The sequence below is a fragment of the Rhea americana genome, unplaced genomic scaffold, assembly GCF_003343005.1.
Source record: "Rhea americana isolate MKP2758 unplaced genomic scaffold, rheAme1 scaffold_2, whole genome shotgun sequence".
Classification (NCBI taxonomy): domain Eukaryota; kingdom Metazoa; phylum Chordata; class Aves; order Rheiformes; family Rheidae; genus Rhea; species Rhea americana.
In genome coordinates, this window is record NW_028186149.1 from 5,319,086 (window position 1) to 5,339,210 (window position 20,125).

General features: G+C 38.8%; 2 long non-coding RNA genes across 2 annotated transcripts in view; both read left to right on the plus strand.

Annotated features, from left to right (window-relative positions):
• Window positions 1-10,025, plus strand: part of LOC146596629 (uncharacterized) — an 18,082-nt gene extending 8,057 nt beyond the window's left edge. The window contains exons 4-7 of the long non-coding RNA XR_014895628.1: window positions 3,075-3,213; window positions 6,490-6,582; window positions 9,095-9,162; window positions 9,592-10,025. This is a non-coding gene — a long non-coding RNA (uncharacterized LOC146596629). The remainder of the gene's footprint in view (window positions 1-3,074; window positions 3,214-6,489; window positions 6,583-9,094; window positions 9,163-9,591) is intronic.
• A 7,284-nt stretch (window positions 10,026-17,309) lies between these two features.
• LOC146596630 (uncharacterized) lies at window positions 17,310-18,836 on the plus strand. Its single transcript, XR_014895629.1, has 2 exons — window positions 17,310-17,560; window positions 18,571-18,836. It is a non-coding gene; the product is annotated as an uncharacterized LOC146596630 (long non-coding RNA).
• Window positions 18,837-20,125: the final 1,289 nt, after the last annotated feature.

The following is a 20,125-nucleotide window of genomic DNA, read 5'->3' on the forward strand; positions in this document are numbered from 1 at the left end:
AAAAAAAAAAAAAAAGCATATATAACTGTTTAAAATACTGCAGTCTTCCTAAAAATGGTTTCAAGAGTCTTATTGTCAATGAAACATAATAGGTTTATTAAATATTGCATAGAATGCTGTATGAGAAGGTGTTTTATCTGATGCATTTTTTTCTCCTTATTCTGAGCTGTATGTATGCTACTGCAGCTTCAAAACATCTGGATACAGCAATTTTTTTCTTTTCTGCACCTGCAAGTGTAAATACACACACAAACAAAAAAAAATAAATCTTTCACAGAGCCAGAGAAAGAGGGGGCGGAAAAACAGCCATGAAGCTCAGGGGAGCAGTATGACAAGTGCTGAGCTGTAAACAAGCTTGAAGAGGGATTTAATTCTTATGACAAGTGCCAGTGGTAGCATCTCACATGGACTCAGCATATGCACACATTTCAGAGGAGGAATCACAGAGGACTTAATGCAAATAGAAAAAAGCTCAGAGCACATCAGCCTATACTGTTCTAAAAATAGCCCCACAAATCAGGATGAGCTAGGGTTGTAATTACCTYGATTTTTCAGAATTTTGCCACTTGTAGGAGGGCTTTGGGTTTRTACTCACACTATAATTACAGTTTATAACATAAATTCCAAACTATTTGGGGCTAGGATTGTGTCATGTATTCGTAGGACAGGTACAGGGCCTCGCTGGATCTTGCTTCAGGGTTATAGTACAATATAAAGACTGAATAATAGCTGCTGTGCTCTTATGTGCTGTCTTCTAAAAGAACTTATTTTAGGTCAAAAGCTTTTTTTTTTTTTTTTTTAATCTTGTTTGTTAAGGAAAGAGAACTGAGATATAATTTGGTATCCAAATTAAATTTTAAAAGCCTCTAATGCACACTTACTCCCTAATTACAGTCATGTCCTTTCTCTCTCAAGTATGATCATAACTGCCTCATTTCTCTAGCAGCTTTCTGAAAAGTGCATACTGCAAACCATACCCTGCAGCTTGGACTAAAGCACATTTCCCCATGGCAGTTGCTGAGTTAGTGATGCAAGATGGAGCCAGGTTTCACATAACCTTCTGGTAGGTTTGAGAGAGGAGTATATACTCCCTGAGCTCCAACCACTGCTCAGGCTGGACTCATTCATGAAAGCAGAGCAGTGCTTTATTCATGTTAGATCTTCAGTAGAATCCAGCTGCTTGCCTTTTTTTTTTTCTTTTTTTTTTCCCCCACTTCCATTAGCCTGCAATAAAATAGTTTAAAGGTTAAATTTACTAGCAATGGTTAACAATCGCTAGAGGTACAGTTTTGGTTTTTCTCTAGGCTAGATAAATGCTATTGGGTTATAGTTAGCTTTGTTACTATAAAAGCTAAAAAACATTTTAATGCTAGTTTAGATGTCATAGCAGAAGGAGGCAGTCTCTAGAAAAAGAGCCTTTGTTGAGCTATTACAGATTGATTCCTAAATCACAAGCAGTGCTAACACTGAAGGGTGTAAATTATGTGTCTGATGAAAATCATTTAACTGTTATTTCCTATTTCAAGGGATTCTGCCCATCACCAACTACTCCATGAGTGCAATAGGAAGTTTTTGCAGTTCTTGGACTCGATCCTTTCTTGCTCACCTAGATGACTGATAGTTGGAAGGACATGTTATTCTCTATAAAGTTTTATTATATTTTAAATAGATTGAAAGTTCAGTTTTATGATACTGATATTTCTGTTTTTAAATTAGATTGTTTCCATGGGGCTGTGTAAATTGGATGTACAAGTTACCTATTCTAGGATAAATAGCCAGTCTCTTAACTTAAATATTTCTGGGTATGTGTTTTAGTCATGCTATGCAGTGCAAATGATTGAAAGTGGCCTTATATTTGCAGCTGGTATGAATAACCTTCAAACTAGCAGTTAACAGGCTTGGTTTTACCAAGCAGAGAGTTGTAGTTTCCCACCATCAGCATGGAAGAGTGCTGCTCTTTCTCTGATTTCTCACAAACATAGAAATGTTTTCTTCTATTTTGAAAAGATCTTTTTATTCTGATTTTTTTTATTTCTGTCAGTTTTCTTTTAAGAGCAAGTAAATATAAATGGAGCTGTGAAGTTAGTATTCTAATRGTTTATAAAACTGTACGTTTAGTGCTTTTAGTTCTCTGGTTGCATATACTTTTCTGTACATTCAGAAAGTTAAAAATACTACATATTGCTTTATTTCTACAAAAGAGAGCTATTGCTCAGTAAAAGACAAACTCATTTTGTATGATGAAGACTACATTCACCAGARTACAGAATTATCTGTAACACATTGGCTGAGTTTAGATCTTGCTCCATTAATTTCAACCCTGTGTGGATGCTCAGGCCGAACATCAGTAACCTGCAAGATTTGTACTCTTCTAATTCCCACTTGGGTATTTTAATGTTGACAGCTGTTAAAATTCTCGTACTGGAGCTTCACATCCATATTCCCTTCCTCATAGACACCTGTAATGAGACTCATCTGTTTTCTTTGTTATTCCCTCTGCTCATTTAAATGTAATGTGCATTTCTCATCACAGCCCTGGATTAACTTTATATGAATTACTAAAACACACAGATACACGCGCACACATTTATCCCAGAAGAACAAAACATGCGATTCTGCTCTTGARTATGAAGTTGACCAAAGAAAAATGCAGTATTATAACCTTCTTCCTTTAAAACAGGAGACATTTTTATTATGTGACCAGTAAGGTGRGGCCTGTTGAGGCTTGTCCTTTTGGTTTTCATCTTCACTCTCCCCTCATAAGTGAACAATGTTCAAGATGTAAAGAAACTCATTGCTTTTGGTTGTTTTACTGCTGGTCACAGAACCATTCCCTCTCCTCCCTTCTCCTTCCCACGCTTTTCTATGTTAGGTGGAATCATGGCTTTACTGATGGATTTGCTGGGAGGAATTAGCCATATTTTATATGAGACTGCATGATACTGCTTCAAGGTTCATTCATTTSCAAGATCCTCTTTCTGTAAATGCATTAGGGGGAATGGGAGATGCTTCTAAACCTCACGTTTAATTGAGATTCCTACTGAATCAGTCTTGTTGCTTTGGTACGCCTGCAGTGCAGTCAGTCCGCGGTGCCAGCCTTGTACTTGCACCTGAACTCACCGACGATGGCATGGGTACGGCGGCAGGTAAAGCTGCACGGAGTGACTGACCAGTCTGAGACCAAGCCCGCGGAGGAAGCTATTAAAGCTTACTGTGAGTTTTGTGCTTCCACGGCTATATTCCTAGCAATACCCTACTCAGCCCATTTGAAGCTGTGTTGATGTGTCTCCACCGTGTTGCCAACAGGGATCACAGAATAGGTATAGCTCACAAATTAACAGATGAGATTAGCTGAGATGTGGTCATTAAGAATCTAATCTGCAGAAGACGCATGCTGCATTGCTGGTCAAATTAAATTTTTGTAGGAAGTCAGGCTTGTATGTCTTCTGTTTAATTCCCTTCCTCAGTAAGCAGGGAGCAAAAGAATAACTTAATCCAACCGAATCAGTGTTATCTACCTCTCTACAGTAAATTCCCTTCCAATATTTGCAACGTTGCCTACTTAACTGGAAGAGAGGCTTGCTGGCATGATGACTGTGGGTATCATATTTGCTTTTACAGCCGTATAGGTGAGGCCAGCAGGCTGTTCTCTCAGCAGTCAGGGGGTTTGGGGGACAAAGCAGTAAATAACCCTTACATGCGTGTGTGAAGTTCTGGTCCTCGTAGCTGTCAGCAGGAATCGGGCTAACATGAGGCTTCGGTAACTAGTGTAGTGGATTTTTTTTGGGGGGAGGGGGAGGTAGTGCAGAGAAAAGATGTAAATATTCCATTTGAGCAAAGTCAGTTCTGCTCTGCCCTGACCCTTTTGGTTCTAGCTATCTAGGGAACTAGAAATAGAAATATTTTAACTGTGCAGCTTCAGCCCTTCTTGTCATTGTTTACTTCCACACCTGCATGTAGTGGTCCAGCCCARGTTATGTTGCTACTTTCTATGCCTATTTAAGAAAAAAAAATCCTATAAAAAGTTTGTACTGGGAGGCTGAAGAAAGGAAGAATTTTAGTGGACAGAAAGCAAAATCATGAAGAATAAGTATCTTTCTAAAATTGACTCTCAATGAAAATCAAATGAAACAGAAACTGTATAGTACTTTTAGCAGAATAGAAACAAAGCAATTCCCTAATATCCATTCCAGTGTTTTAATTTACAAGGCCTTTTTCCAGCCATATAAGCAGAGTTTAATATTCAAAGTACACAGAGATAAACTACAATCAGATGGAAAAAAAGGATTTTTTGTTGAAGAGTTACCAGAAAATTCCTGCAACATACTTTATTTAAAGAATGAAAATACATTTTGAGTCTGATTATTTTAGATGGTGTGAAACTCCATAGACCTATCATATTTGCATATTTAATTTAGGAATATTTTATAATATCTCTTAGAAAGTCTTTTAGTGTCATACCTTAAAAGCAAGAGGAAGAGAATATACAGTATCTAACAATAAAAATCTTTGCTGTCTTTTAACAGAAAGTACAAAAGAAGGCTAGTACAAAGATGTTACCTGTGCATAAAGCATTAAAAAAAAAAAATCTTGTTGTAATGTGTCAAAATGCTCTGTAATGAGGAAAGATATACAAGATGTACAAAGCAGGGTAAAACAGCTACTAATACCTTTGTTACTGTCTGTCCAAAAAAATGGCAGTTCATCAGTAAATGAATGAGCTAGAATTAATAAATGGGTGCCCTATAGAAACTGGTTTTACAGTGATTTCTAAACATAGAAGATATAGTTTAAGCCTTCAAATTTCAATGTAGACATTTTGGTAATAGCAGCATAAATGTGTTAGGTGTCAAAAATGTTTTACTTTTTATATTCCATATTTAGGGTTTTGGAGTGTTCTTTTAGTTTTAAATACCTTATGAAAATATTAGTGCATTCTGACCGAAACAGTGCCTGTTAAAAATTGTCTAACAACCTGCGTTATTTGAACTGTACACTTCTAACAAGCAGAGTATTTGGGGGTTTGGCCTTTCAAAATCAATGGGCCTCTTTGTCTAACTTGARGCATATCATCAGAACTTACTACCAAGAACGAAACGCTGACCCAACCGTTGGTTCCAGGACATGATTCTGGTGCCTCAGCATAGTATTTTCAAAGCTCTTTCCAATAATAAATTACAATTTTAATGATGGTTCTGCTAACATATGGTAAATGGAAAACGTTCTTTGTAGACTAAGCAACATAGGTTCCATTAAAAATTTGCTATTGTGTAGTCCTTACAGAGGTTTAACCAAATAAGTGCTCGTTTTATATAATTTCTGTTTAATTATTTAACACTTTCCTCTTTTCTGCTTTAAGCTATAATCTACATTAGAAATACTATTGCTAAGCAGGGTACCAAATCTTAAGTTATATGTAGTGCTGTTGTTATTTTAAAACTGTACACAGTGTTTTACTTGAGAAGCCATGAAAGCAGACTATTTCTGATAAATTGTTGTGCATGTTTATATAACAGACAATTTTTAAATCGTAGCCAAAATTCACAATATTTAAACATAAGATTTTTGACAAAGATTGATGAGGAAAGATCAAAATATCTCATCAAAATATCTATTGACTGGTAGTAGTCTTTAAAAAGCACATTTCTGACTTTCAACAGACTGACTATGGATTTGGAAATACAGCTAGCTTGCTGTTGATATCTGCTTGAGTTTCATATTCTTGATCATGCATCTGATCCTGCAGTTAGCATATGCTTTTGAAAGAATACTCACTTCTCTACATAGCATGAGATTAGCAATGATTGAAAGCATCACGACTCTGGTAATATGAATATATATCCATAGTATCCCTCAAAAATAAGTTTCTTGCTGGAAGTGTCTCATTTTGCTGTGCACACTTTGAAAGACAATTTTTTTTGTATGGTTAAGGATTGAAGCCTGAGACTTGGAGGAGGGGGTGGAGGGGAAAAGTGATAGCTTATTTTAAAAGGAATATTGTGACCTTTAGTTAATTTATGTCTTCTTTAATACAGTTTAAATTAGATAAATTACAGTAAATTTGTACTCGTTCAAAGCAAGGTCAGTTATCAAATAAATAAGAGTGGTTGCTTTCAGATTGAATTCTGGCGCCATCACCTGTTGACAGTGTATGTAATTCAACACAGGCAGATTTGGATCCTACAACATCTGAGATTACACCTTTTGTGTTACTTGTTTCACATCTAACTTCAGACAAAGCACAAGTTTTACAAGGAGGAAAGATAGACAACATGAATTCCAGAATAGCATCTATAAAGTGAACTGCAGGTAGCCACCTTATGTCAAAAGCTTCAACTGCTCCTGCAGTTTTACAGCAAGAGTATGTGCTATAGTTTTTATTCTGTTTAGAAACTTCTATTTGGTTTTGTTTTGGTAAAATGCTTGTCTGACCTGCATGTACACAGCTGTTTGAAAGTCATTAACACCGATTTAATTCTGCTGTTCTAGGAACTGGAGCTGAAACTCCCACTGGCTTCCCTGGGAATCATCTCTCCCAGCAGGGTTCTGTGTTCTCACAAATATTTGCATCTGCAGGAAGAGGTATGTTTGGTTTCTTTGCTTTTCTAAAAGTGTGTATTTTAGTTAAATCTATCACTGAGAGACAAAAACTTTAATGTGAGTCTTATTTTTGGTAATAGATGCATAAATGATATCAGGCTTTTCAAGTTCTGTGGCCGCATACTCATTTGGTTTTCACTGGGTGATAAACTTCTCTTCATAGCCTCGATCTCAGCCTCAATTTACAATTTATGTTCTGTGCAGGAAACACCAATTGGTATTTCTCAGAGTTCAGGAGAAGAAGTAAAAAGGAGTGCTGGAGAGATGTCTGGGGTAAAAGAATCGCACTTGTCAGAATGATGAATATTACTTAGTAATATATTACCTAAGAGTCTGAAGTTTGTGGAAGGAAGTCATCTGTCCAAAGACATCTGCATCTAGGTTAATCCTTTTCCCTTAAAAGCCAGGGAAGAGAAATACTCACAGCATCTCCACCTGTACTGAACACTTATAACTGGAGGCATACCAGAGGCAATAAGAGGACCTCAGACAGACTCTGCTAGAGATACTGCAACACAGTAGTCTGAACTTTGGTAAGGGAAATTCCACACAATGCATCCACACTGCTACCAGATTTCTGTAGCAGAGAAAAACTCCAACATGAATATAAATAGTTTGCTTCACACCTACAAACTGAAAAGGAACTTGTTAAACATAAAATTCAAAATATCTGAAATGCATGCTGGAAGCTGGCCCTGCTTTGAGCAGGGGGTCAGACCAGATGAGATCCATTCCAGAGGTCCACTCCAGAGATCCCTTCCAGCCTACAATTCTGTATTTATGTTCCTGGAATTAAAGCAAGTACATAGTGATGATCATGTGGCCTTTCAGAGRTGGGACTCAGAGGGAAAGATATCTCTTGTAATGTTTGCAGGATTTCTGCGTGTTATAGGTGATCTTTAGCAGCCAAACATATGCATAGCATTTATAACTCAGCAACAGATCTGTGCTGCACATTAAGCTGCTCAAGTGGACTCAAAACTTGTCACTTATTTTTTGCGCTCTTAATCTTCCTGTTTATCCTGCGCTTCATTAAAGTCAATCTCTACTGGACAGACTGTCACTCAAGCTAGGCCTGTCCTGCTGTCTGTGCTCTCTGGGGAGCACCCTTCATTCTCATAAATGGTCTAATAGGAGAGCAGGTGTCAGAGAGAAACACTCCTTGAAATAGATTAGAGTCTCTTCCCGCTGAACARTCTCAGTGGAATGGGGTAGGCATGATCATTAAAGCAGATTTAGGATGAGAAGACACTTTTTCCTCAAGACAGGAAATTGCAGTTAGTTTAGAATTACACAAGTTAGGTCTAGTAAATGTATAAAGAGAAAACTCTCAGAATTAAGTGCTCACTATCAGCGTGRATGCAGTGTGATAGTCCAGAGGCTAATGAACTTTCTCACGGTTCCCACTTGGGCACTTTCTCAGTGGAGGTTTTGCTATAACTGCAGCATGGAACAGTATTAGAAAAGTGTTTAATATTTTCGTAATGCAGTTTAGCATCTGCAGCTTATGTTAGTGGAACCAGTGTAATGACGAGCAAACCTCCCACGAGGGGTGGGAATTTCTAGTTCTTACAGGTTGCTGCATCCTACCCCTCCAGTTGGGGTGTTTTAGGTCATTGCTGCCCTGTCCTTGACCCTCTGGGCTCACCCTGTTAGCAGCAGCAAAAACAACAACAAAGTGTGTATGAATGGAATGGAAAGCCTGCCCTTGAAACCTGGTGTGTAATAGATATATTTACAAATGTGAGGTATTGCATTCCCAGGTATATGCCTCTGATTCTTCCCCTGGTGCTGCCCTTTCCCTAGTGCAGGGCTCCCCCGGTGCTGCCCACCACCCCAGGGAGCAACAAAGGAGAGAGGAGCTGGGCTTGCACTCTCTTGTGCTGCTTTGCCAAGCTGGGGAAGCGCTAGGGAGAGGAGGGCGAGCTCCGTTGTCCTCTGAGGTTAGCAGATCATTTAGCCGGGAAAGCCTGGCCAAGGGGAGCAGAAAGCAGAAGTCCAGGACCAGCAAYGAGGCTCCCTGCTGCCAGCAACTGGCACACTGCAACCTGGCACAGAAAAAGGGCAGGCCCTCAGGACTCAAAGTGGATGAGTGTGTTGGGAAGGTTTTAGATCCAGCACATTTGAAGCTGAGCAGTAGAGGTTATTCCTGGGGATTATACTTCTGTATACTGAGCGTAATTGCACTGAACTCAAGGGATTGCTCCTAATGGTGAGGATCCCATCCCTAAATAACAGGCCCTGAGATTCCTGTTATTTAAACTAGAGATTTAGCTGAAGCCCCAAATCTAGAGTACTCTAGGCCTTACAAACTTGATTTATAAGATTCTAGGAGCAAAAGTTTGGCTGAAGAGGAGGTTTGCTCTCTATTTTCTGAGGTGTGTAAAGCTTAGCTCCCTCTAGTGCCTTGCATGATGGTTTTGTTTTTTGTAGGATACTGCTGTTCCTTTAATCCATGTTCTTCCTTCTCTTGTTCTTTCTTCTCTCCTGCTAGTTCTCAGTGGGTTGGCCAGCTTGCTGAGAGGCCTGACTTTGGCAGCCACCCAAACCCAATCCTCCCAGGTGAGTATGTGCAGAGTACACAACACTCAGATATGCCTTTTTGCTAAAACTCTCTCTCCTTTCCCTTTGTGGACTTCTCTCAATTTTTGTCTGTGATAACTGTTCTTTCTTAAAAAAAAAAAAAATCTTTCAGTGTAATTGGTCTTCCCCTTCTCTGCATCACTGAGTGGGGATGGAGGCTAACAATATATTTAAACCAATCTGTAGAGCTTTTCCCCACAGGTGCTTGTGTTCTGAGGAGCCTTTTTTTTTTTTTGGTTAGCAGCAACACAGCCTTTATTTCCCTGGTCTCTAGCAGTGTGTGAGGTATTGCAAGGGTGCCAGCAGGATCTACGAAGAGGAGGGAGAGAAGAGATCATGGTGGTGTTCTGTGCTACGTGCAGAAACTCATGCACTGAAGCTCTGCAACCAAATTTTCATCCCCATTAGACCCAGTCCTGCAGAGAAACATCTCTGGTCTCTGTCACCGAGGAGAGTGGTGGAAGCCACAAGGCCCTCACTGCTGGTGTTTGCACCAAAAAGGGAAAATGCTGCCAGAAGGCTGTCCTGTGTGAACAGTGGCAATGGCCTAAGGAGAAGGTAGCAAAAGATGATGTTGACATATGCTAGTTTTAAATGAATTAAAGATGAACTCATATTTTCTGGTAGAGTGTTTCTGTGGAACAGTGAAAGAAATTGAATAAAATACCCAAAAACGTAATAAATGGCAAATTCAATGTCACTTTTAATCAAAGACTAAGCAAATGATAAATGATAGATTTTTTTTAATAATAGTAGTAAAAAAGCAACAAGTGTAATAACAATATACATGTTGTAAACTCATATAATGGCATGACATTATTGTTCCTAAACTGCTTCTTGATTTTTACAGCAGTAACATATGCTCTGTCTGCCTGGGAAGATTTGGTAGACAATGGCTGCAATGATGGTTCAAAAGTTGAAAGAGGTAATGCAAGAGAAAGGGAATTCTAAGAGGCTGTTTTCAGATCTTTCTTTTGTTATTATTTATTTAAATGCAAATGTTTCAGCCAAAAAAGAAACCTCCCAAAATCTGATAAATATTCAGTAGCCTTGATGGATTCATGAATGTGAAGATTAAGTTATAGAAACCTTGAGTCATTTCCTGGAAGTTGTCCAGGAAAACAGGGCATTTTCGATACTTTAAATTTAAGGGAAGAGCAGAGGAGAGCAAACTATTAAATTGAGCCAAGGTTTAGAAGGCATTTTAGTGTCTTCTAAGCCTGAGCTTCAAAAATCTTCTTTTAAAAATAAACTATATGGGGGAAAAAGATCTTCTTTTGTTAGTCTATTTCCTTTTGTTATCCTGAGGCAGATGTAAGCAGTACTGAATTCAGACAGCTATAATTAGTGCAGCCTTCTGCTATGAGATCTGTGAAGGCAAAGTGCCTGTGAAGGCATGGTATGTTATTTTTTTGGGGGGGTGGGGGAGGGATTATAAAGTGATTATTATGAAAGCTGGAACCTAGTCATCATGCACAACTGTAGTCATGAGCATGGTATTTTCAAATATCATTCTGTTATGAATGCACAATTTCAAATTCTAGTTTATATCAAGGGAAGTAGCCCTTACTGGGCTGAGGTCATCTCCCAGGACTGAACAAGGTCTGATGCAAATAGGTGCAAAAACTCACTTTACTTTTCTGTGCTTTTGTAAATCAGTGCGGCTTTTGCTCCCTGGGCAAAACATATACTCCAGGTGACCCGCATCTGAGTGGAATCAAGTCTTTCCACAGCTCTGTGTTGTCCTCATAGTTTTATTTTGCTGTGTTGATCTTGAAGAGGGTATGAGACTCAGCTGTTTCACTGTAACTGTATGTTATAAATATGTTAATTCTTTAATTTTTACTAAGGTTAAAACTTACTTGACCCATTTAAAAAATGTCACTATTTCCAGGGTATCAACAACAAAAAAATTGCCTAAAAGACACCTACAGAAAAGCTTTGATACAATTTTATTGAAAGTATCGCAAACATCATGTTATTTCAAGGCTTTATGTTTAAGTATCTTAATTATTGCAACTCCTACGCTTAGAAGATTAATAACTAGAAAAGATTGAAAACTTTGTTTAAATGAAACTTACAGAGTATTAAAAACAATTCACGAGAAATGTCATTTGGATATAGCTAGAGATGACCAACATATATATATATATTTATATACTGATATTTTTATTCTTGTATTTTTTAATGTTTCTACCATATATCATTATGAATTTATGACAAGGGCCTTGTCTTTACAGGTATGACATTAATAAGTTTATGATTTTTGTTGTATCCCTTCCTTGTAAACTCTGCCTATTTAGTGCTGAGTTACAAATTATTAGCAAATTTATTCAGGAAAGGAAATACCAGCACAGGTCTGTGGGATCTTTTTTTTCCCTCCTGTTTTTACTCAAATCAACTTAAATGGTTCAATTCTGAGACTAAATGCAGCCTAGCAGAGTCTATACACTATCTTAACAGTAATTTAGCAATGACTCAGACTGACTAGAAAATAAGAATTCATATTCAGGAAAGGATTTGTGCCATTTTGTGCCATTCAACAACTTTTTGATACAGAGAAACAAATTTACTATCTGATTCAATCCAGCACATGGAAAGTGGGTCTTGTGCATCTAAGATATTTGGGACTATTTGAGATCAGACGTAATTTTAGACATCTCACTTTATAGTGTCATCTCTCGTGTCCCTCTTTGAAAGCATATTGGAATAATGCTCTTTCTGCCTTTTTTTTTCTTCTGCGTACTGTTGGGAACAAGCTGCTGTGAAGCCCTTTAACTCTGTCCTGTAAGAGAGACGCTGACGGTGTCCAGAAGAGGACTTGTGCAAGGAGGATTCATTTCCTTAATCTCAGGTCTGGGCCGGGCTCGGCACCATTCACTTCCCAGCTGTTCGGAGTAATAGGGTGCTTTCCTGTGATTTACTAATCCAGCTTGGGAACAAAACAAGGTGGATATTTGCTTGACAAGCTATCTGGAAGGCAAAGAAAATCAGAGGGTTTTTTGTGCACCATATTTTGAAATGCTGGCATTCCTAAAAAAGGTCTTTCTTCTTTCTTCCTGCCCAAACTTGCTATAAAATTCAAATGTATAATCCTCCAGGTAATTGTCACATTACATAACAAGTAGGTAAGAATGAATTGTTCCTTGGACATCAATTTTTAAAAGGAGAAATATTTAGAAGTTAAAGTGAATCTTGATGTCTAGATAAGAATTTTAAGAGTCTAGACAGGTAATTGAAGCAAGGTAAGACCTGAAAAATGCTTTGCAAAAGAAAACCTGAGGCTGGGAAGTAGGAATGCCTGAAAGAGCGCTTTGAAGGAAGGAACTGCTGAATGGGTAAACTGAGCCCAGAAAGAGGACAGAGATAATTCACCTGTTACTATTTTCACAAAAATGAGCTTGTTTCTTATCAATTAAATAGGAAAGTAATATTTAATATTAAAAGCACAAAAGTGACATGCATAAATCTGGGAGTGAGATCCTTGCCCTATTTCAGCCAGTGGCAAAGTCCCTTTGACTTCAACTCAGGATCCAGGTTTTTATCCACAGTTCCCAGACGCTCATCACCATGTCACATGAGCATTATCTGAATGTTAAAGTCAGTAATATGTMGTCATTTTTGTATGAAGTTATATGTATGCATATGTAAATGCAGTGGTTTTTTGTACACTGAAATTCAGGTGCATGACTACTCCCGTTTTAGAGGCAGAGAAACAAGGGYGCAGAGCGCCACAGGTAGGACTGGGGCTTCGGACTTGCAGTGCAGCACCCTGTGGCTGGGACTGGGGTGTCTCTCTCCTCTGGGTGACCTCAGAGCCCAAACTGCCTTGGGAACCTGACCAAAAAAAGGGCTGTCATCTGTTCCCTGAAAACTTGTATCAGTCTACGCGTGAGGATCAGTCTCACTTTATGGTTTTCAGTGAGCAGAAGAGGAGAAGAGAAGCTGATGCGAATAATGGCAATTATGCAGCTGGGAAAGTGCAAGTCCTGATAGCTCCATCAAGAATTTCAACGCCTATTTAATAGGCAATGATGTATGCATTCAAGTGCAGTACAGTTATAAACATACTAATCCACGTGATAGTCCTGCTGTGTAAGTATGACAAGTATCATTGCAGACATGCACAACAGCCGTAAGATAAAATGACTTTCTGAACGCTATGCAGCAAATTACAGACAAAGCTAGAGTTTAGGCACACCTAATCCTCAGCCTGTGTCCAATCCTGCTAATTGCTCGATGTCTCCATGCTGTTGTCACACACAAAAGGTAATTACATATTTGAAAATGTTCCCCCCGTTAGTTGCTTGGAGAGGTATTAGAGAACACACATTCAAGGGAAGAATGGAATAGAGGCTTTGCACGTTTCTCTTTGTTCAGGAGAACTGCAGGACAAGCAAACTCCCTGCTGTGCGCAGGGCTGACACTTGGAGCCTCAGAAGAAAGGCTTTAGAGCCAGTGTTTAAAGTGGAATTGACAAATTCGAGTCCACAGAACATCAGAAAATTATTCTGCATATTCCAGCTATTCAGTATTTGGAATTTCCATTGCTACAAGGTCTACTTTGCAAGGAAAAATCTTACTTCGTAGGCTTTTGAGGAATGTTCCTCTTTGAAGAAATAATTCAAACCCATCAGTTCATTCTGGAGCATTATTAGAGACTCTGGCCATTTGTACCCTTCTGCAGAGAGTGAATTAGTGCCATGTTTCATCTGGATTTTGTGACTGCATTACCCAGGCAGTATTAAAATCTGTTCATGACAAGTCTTTGGAACAGTAGCCTGTTATGGGGATGCAGTATCATATTCCATGGGATCTGGTTACATTATGGAAAAAGATATTTGCATTGTAGACTACTTAGCTCTTCTTTGAAACACTGAACTTTCTGACAAAGAGTAGGAGGTAAAAGGGAAAAAGGGGGAAAAAAATCTCCTGGTAGGTGAAAGTTCCAGCAAATCAGAGACTACTTAACCCTGTTTTTTGCCTTGAAAACAGAAACATCTTAGGCCTTCATTCTGCTTGCATCCTTCTGAAGTCAATCTATTAAGGTTGTTCAGGCAAAGAATTGCGCCTGATGTATGACCCTCGCCAGTGGCCAGAGGTGTTGTGCAGGTGGAGAAGGCAGGCTCCCTGCGGGAGCCCACCTCGTTTGCACCCTGCTCCACCATAGCTGATGTACGGGGTTTACCTGGACAAAGACAAAGCGTGGGCTTATACCCAACTTCTTCTAGACCCACTACAGTTAACATTCATAGCTGCTTAAATTCAAAGTTTAAATTCAGAGCTGCTTCTCCTGTCTTCCGTTTCCTCAACTTCCTCTCTTGCGACACTGCTAAGGTAACACCTGCTCCACTCAGGAATACAATTCATACTGCTTTCAAACATATATATTAGCTAAAATGCAAGCCACATAAAAAGAGATTTTATAAATAAAACTACATGGGTAATTCTTATATGGGTAACAGAAAGATTAAGAAAAAGATCTTCAAAAGGAGGACTTCGTATAAAACTTTCTTTAGCCTTTTCTTTTCTTTTGTCCTTTTTAGCTGCAAAAAAGCCATTTAATGCAGATTTGCCATAAGGCAAATTGATAATACTTGAACATTATGAACTGCAGAAACTCCATGAACACATTATATTTTAAACATTTAATCTATTTTACAAACTATGTACATTCTTCTGCTAAATAAGATGAATTGAGATTCAAGAAGCAGCACATCTTGACAAATCTCCTCCTAAAGGCATCCATTAATATAAATCAACAGTGGCAATTTTGTTTGATCATTTATTTGCAAGAATCATTAAGGTTTATTAGCATAATTATTCCCTGTGGGACTTCATGTCACATAAATGAAAAATGGCATTATCAATATTTAAAAGATAAGTGTGTAATGTTCAGAGTACTTAAACAGTGCTCTGCAGGTGGTGTCCAGCTGTAGCAAATTAGATTAGGTTTGATTTCTAAATCGTAGAAATATAATTTCAGTATAATTGTTTATTTCAAAAAGTGCTGATGTTCTGCTTATTGTACAAGGAATGCAAACCGTATTCCTTGCATACAAACTGTACAGTTACTCATTACAGTAAGTACATGTTCACTGTTCTCTGATTTCAARAAAGTAACTTGTCTTAATACGTCACTGCAGTTGGGCTGCGGGACCGGGGACGCAGAGCCAGCCGGCGCAAGGAGTCTTGTCTGCCAGATCGGCCCGGAGGGCAAGCAGCCGCCGATGCCCCCCAGTCAGACCTCACTGCGGATTTGGGCCAGTCCCAAAAAGTCCTAATAACTAGGGCAATTTGCTGGTTCACTGTTCTGGAGTTTAAAATTGCTATTTTACCAGCAGTGAGATGTATCATTAACCATTGTGTACTCTTGTCTTCTCTACAGGCTTCTGAATAAAACATCAGGGAATTTAGTAAACACACCAGGGACTCCTCCAGATGTCCTAGCACTGGGCAGGGAAGCAGAGTCTTCACCAGCTCTGGGCTCTTCCAAGGCAGAGTGGCAGGATTAAGTGTCAGGGTAAGAGATGGACCGAGGCAGCAGAATTACTTTCACGTGGCTCTCAGCCCTTTCTGGGATTGATGCATGGTTTTTTATTATTGCCTTTCAGACACCCGTTCCATTATTTTAGTGATGTAGTTTAAGGTTATAGATGAGTTTAAACTGAGATTTGAAAATGTCATCTTCCATTTTACTTCTCCCCTTTCTGTTATGTTCCACTTCGGAGTTCCTCAGCTTTTTAATTATTCACCAATCTTAACTCTTTAGGGTTATTTTATTTGTCAGTATCTTGCAGGAAGAAAAAGAGTTTTGTTTTCTTCCTGGTGCTATCTTTTGCACTTAAGTTAAAAAAAAATGCACTAACACCTGGACTTGGAGCCTACAAGACAGCAGGCAGTCCAAGAAGTGTGTGCAGTCTCCCTTGACTAGGTGCACACTTTACTGGGATGCCTGCAGTAGAGAGAAGATGAAGAGTAAAGTTTAGTATTTGGCATTTTTTTCTCTATTTTGTTCAGTCTCAAAAACAATGAACCTCCTTTCCCTTCTGTAGCATTCTGATGGCATTATATACAAAATATTCAAAAGGAAACTGTGACCTGTTAAAGTGCTGAAGGCACAATCAAAAGAAGCTCAGGTGAAGAATGAAAGTTGAGTTGGGAGAAATGCCAGTTTTCCCTCACAATCGCCCCCCTTGGGCCTTTCAGCTGAGCACTTCTGCAGATATGCTTGTTGCCGATCACTCGAATGCCATCTCTAAACCCAGCCCAGGAAAGACAAAGAAGCAGTAGGATATACTTAAGTCTGGTATTTAATCTTCCTGCTTTTAAGTTAAAAGCTACGAATGGAGCTTATTATTTTGAGGTGCACTTTTTGACAAATAATTAAACCAGAGTTCRTATGTAGAAATCTGAGTAAACTAAATGCAGCTTTCTTAGGTGGCTTTTACAAGCAGAACTTTCATGCTTACAAATATTCCTAACTAAACATTCAGTGCTGTTCAATTACTTAAGTTCAGTTATTTTGCTAGAATACATGAACTGATTTTTTTGTTTGTTTGTTTGTTTAAATGGGTAGAGTTGTTTCTTTTTTTTTGATATGATCAAGTGGAAAAAGCTCTTGGTGCACAAACCAGAAATGTCATTAGAGTAGTGATTTTACAATATTCTTTATACAGAAAAAATATATTTGCTCTATCTAGGACTTTTGCTTTAAAAAAATGATTGCAGGCAAAGCAGAGTACCTGGGTAGTTGCAGCTTGGATTTTCCTTAGTGCTTGCTATTTGGACTTAAAAGAGCATGGTGGACATGTCTCTATAGTTGTTTTTTAATCACTGAATGTTAGCAAGGCCGTGCCAAATGCACGAGAGAAATGCCCTGCTCGATAACCCTAACAGATCTGCTTACCACGCAGCCAGTTGGCAAGACAACTCGGACTTTTCTGTGTGGTATAAAAGCTCATTTCCCAGCTCACTGAATGTAACACATTTATGTTGGATGTTGTACAAAACCTGTTTGATGTTGATGATGATGTAATTGCTGTCTTTTATTTGGGATACATCTAAGCAATTCACCTACTTTCTAGATTAAAATAGGGAAACAATAAGAAGCAATACAAAATAAGGGCACTTAAAACACTACAAAATTGCATATAAATGTTGGCAGAGAGGGTCAACTAGGGAGGGGTGCAGAAGCCACGTTTTAGGCTGAGTGCAGGCTGGAAAGAGGTTTGATACTGCGAGTGAAGCAAGTGTCCTGATTCCTCATCTTTGTTTTACAGAGTCCAAATGAGTTTGGTCTGCATGTTTCAAGAAACACTTACATTTTCTGGCATTGCTAGTGTGGAAACAAAGAAATGACAAGTATTGTGTGAAGGTAAGAGATTGTCGGATGAAAAATGGTTTTGTCAGCACATAAGCCTGGAAGGGACTGTGTAATCCATCTGCTGGCACAGAAGCACAATTGGGTGTAGTTGCACTACTCTACAATTTTTGTTCTTGAAGATCCTCTCTGTAAGCTACCTAAAGAGTYAGAGTTTTCATGCCATTTTAACTAGAAAAACAACTATTTCATGTCCAACTATCGAAAGTCCCCCTGTCTAAGAAATAGTGGAATGTAGTGTCACTGTGGAGTAAAATTATTTGAAGTCTTTGGAATTTGTGTATTCAGTTGTTAAAAACCCATATCTAATCCTCGGAACAGTGGGAGAGTGCTTGATAAATTTAAGTAAGCCAGTAATAAATATTAATAGGAAGTAGTAAAAACTGTTTTTAGCTCAAAATGCAAGCTGTACAGTGCTCCAGATATAAATGCTGTGTAATATTTTAGTTACGACAATTTTAGGTGCACAGCTCACACAGAGATGGAAGCCCAAAACCAAAGGTAATAACATGTGCCCCGAAAGACCAGTTTCTGTTCACGTCCTTGCCACAAACTTCCTTTCTGGCCTGAGACACTCCATTAATTCTCTTTATTCTTTGAAAACTCAATACTACAGCTAAATATTTATTAAACCACGGTTTCTTGTCAGATACAGATGTATTTTTGTTGAACACATTTGAAGAACTGAATATTTTTGTTCTTTGCAATATTTTTGTTTACAGTCATAAGTTTACATCGTAAGTAAAAGATCACTTCTGCCTGCTGCTGCCATGGGACATGTTCTCCCCACTACTGCAAGATAATTAAAAGAATATATATTCTTAGTGCTAAGATTCTATTGACAGTGATAGCCCCTTAGCTGCTATATCTGCTATCCCATCCATCACTAACATCAGGCAAAGCAAGCATTAGTTTCTCTGTGACTTATCTGGGTCTTTAGTAGATCAATAGCACTGCACAAATGTTGCAGACTCTTTGCTGTTAATTCACATTTATCTTTTCAGCCAAAGAAGGCAAATTACCTCAGAGAAGCTGTGTTATCCCCAGTAGTGGTGTATAATGTTGCATAGTCAGCATGACCCACATATCTTATCTCAGCTAGAATGCATTTGTCACTGTCACATGTTATGATCATCTGGTAAAACACCCTGGAAAAGAGGTAAACCTGCAGAATGGCTTCACTGTTTTCATTTAATAACTTTTCCTGGTGTGTGCTTGTGCATCACCTTAGATTTAACCCCTAAAATAAAGGAAACCTTCCTCCCTTTAATGTTCCTTTTCATTATTTTTTTTTCACTAGAAAAATTTTCATTCCCCAGCAATCTTCATTTTTGCTAYGAGTTCATCAGTAGGTGATGATACTGAGACTGTGAACTGAATTATTTATTAATATGCTATGTTAACTCTGAGAAAGGACTGCTGAATTTTATTGTGTTTATAGATGCTTACACTTCTACAGTTGGCTGCTGGTTACCTGAATCTTTTTAGGCCTTGGGAGTCTTTAATGTTTTGTTAGGAGGAAGGAATGAGAATGACCATAACCTATAATCAGGCTGCTGCAAGAAGAAATACCGAATGAAACAAGAGTTTGATTCTGATTATGCAGTTGAGGCTCTTACCTTTCAAAACTACAGAAAGGGAGAAATTTTGTTATTAATTTGTGTAACGGAGAGAAGACTTGCCTATAAAAACACTTGGCTTTACGAAGTCTGACCTAGCTGGATGCAAAAATAGTACATTTTTATTCTGTTCATTCATATGTATTGAGCAAATGACTGAGGTCAAGTCAGAGACTGAACTCTATTTCTTAAGTGTTAAATTCTTAGGTCTTTAATTGAGAAATCAATTGGTGCAATCAAGCATATCTGCTTTTTGACTTAAGGAAAAGGAGGGTTCATTTTCAACATAACGAAAGATTTCTTTCCACAGAGGCCTCTGCTAGGAGTAGCTAGAACCCACAACTTGCTAGTACAGCACAGGCAGGAGAAGCGAAAGCAGGCACTTCCCACACATGGATGTGGGTCACCCAATAAAGACCATACTGGTGAAGAGAACTGGATATTCCAGGACAGAAACATTTGCTTGGGTTCAGGTGCACTACCCAGGTGCTTCATGTAAAAGTTTTCTGCTTTTATTAACCATACTCTGTCCCAACATTTCCAGGGCACCGAGCTGTTGAGCCTCCTGGACTCTGTAGAAACTTGCCCCTTGTGTTTTCATGAGGTTTCTTGCTCAGAGAATTGCAAAGCACCATTAAGGAAAGGTCCTGAGCTAGCTGGRCCTGAGCTGAGCATTAGCCCCAAGAAGAAGGGCTGGAGAGTCCCTTCTTGGGGGGGAGAGGCTCCTATCCCTCAGCCAGACGTGCTCTCAGAGGAAGTTTGTTGTGTGCTGAGGAGCCGGCTCAGTGCTACAGAGCCTGCTGAGGCTCATCCAGCTCCCAGTCCGTYACCCTTTGTTGCTCACCCCTGTGGGCGCTGCCAAGGGAGACCTAGAGCAAATCAAGAGTGGCTAGATACGTGAAACCTGCCTGGATCCTCAGGATCAAAGGGTAGCAGTAAA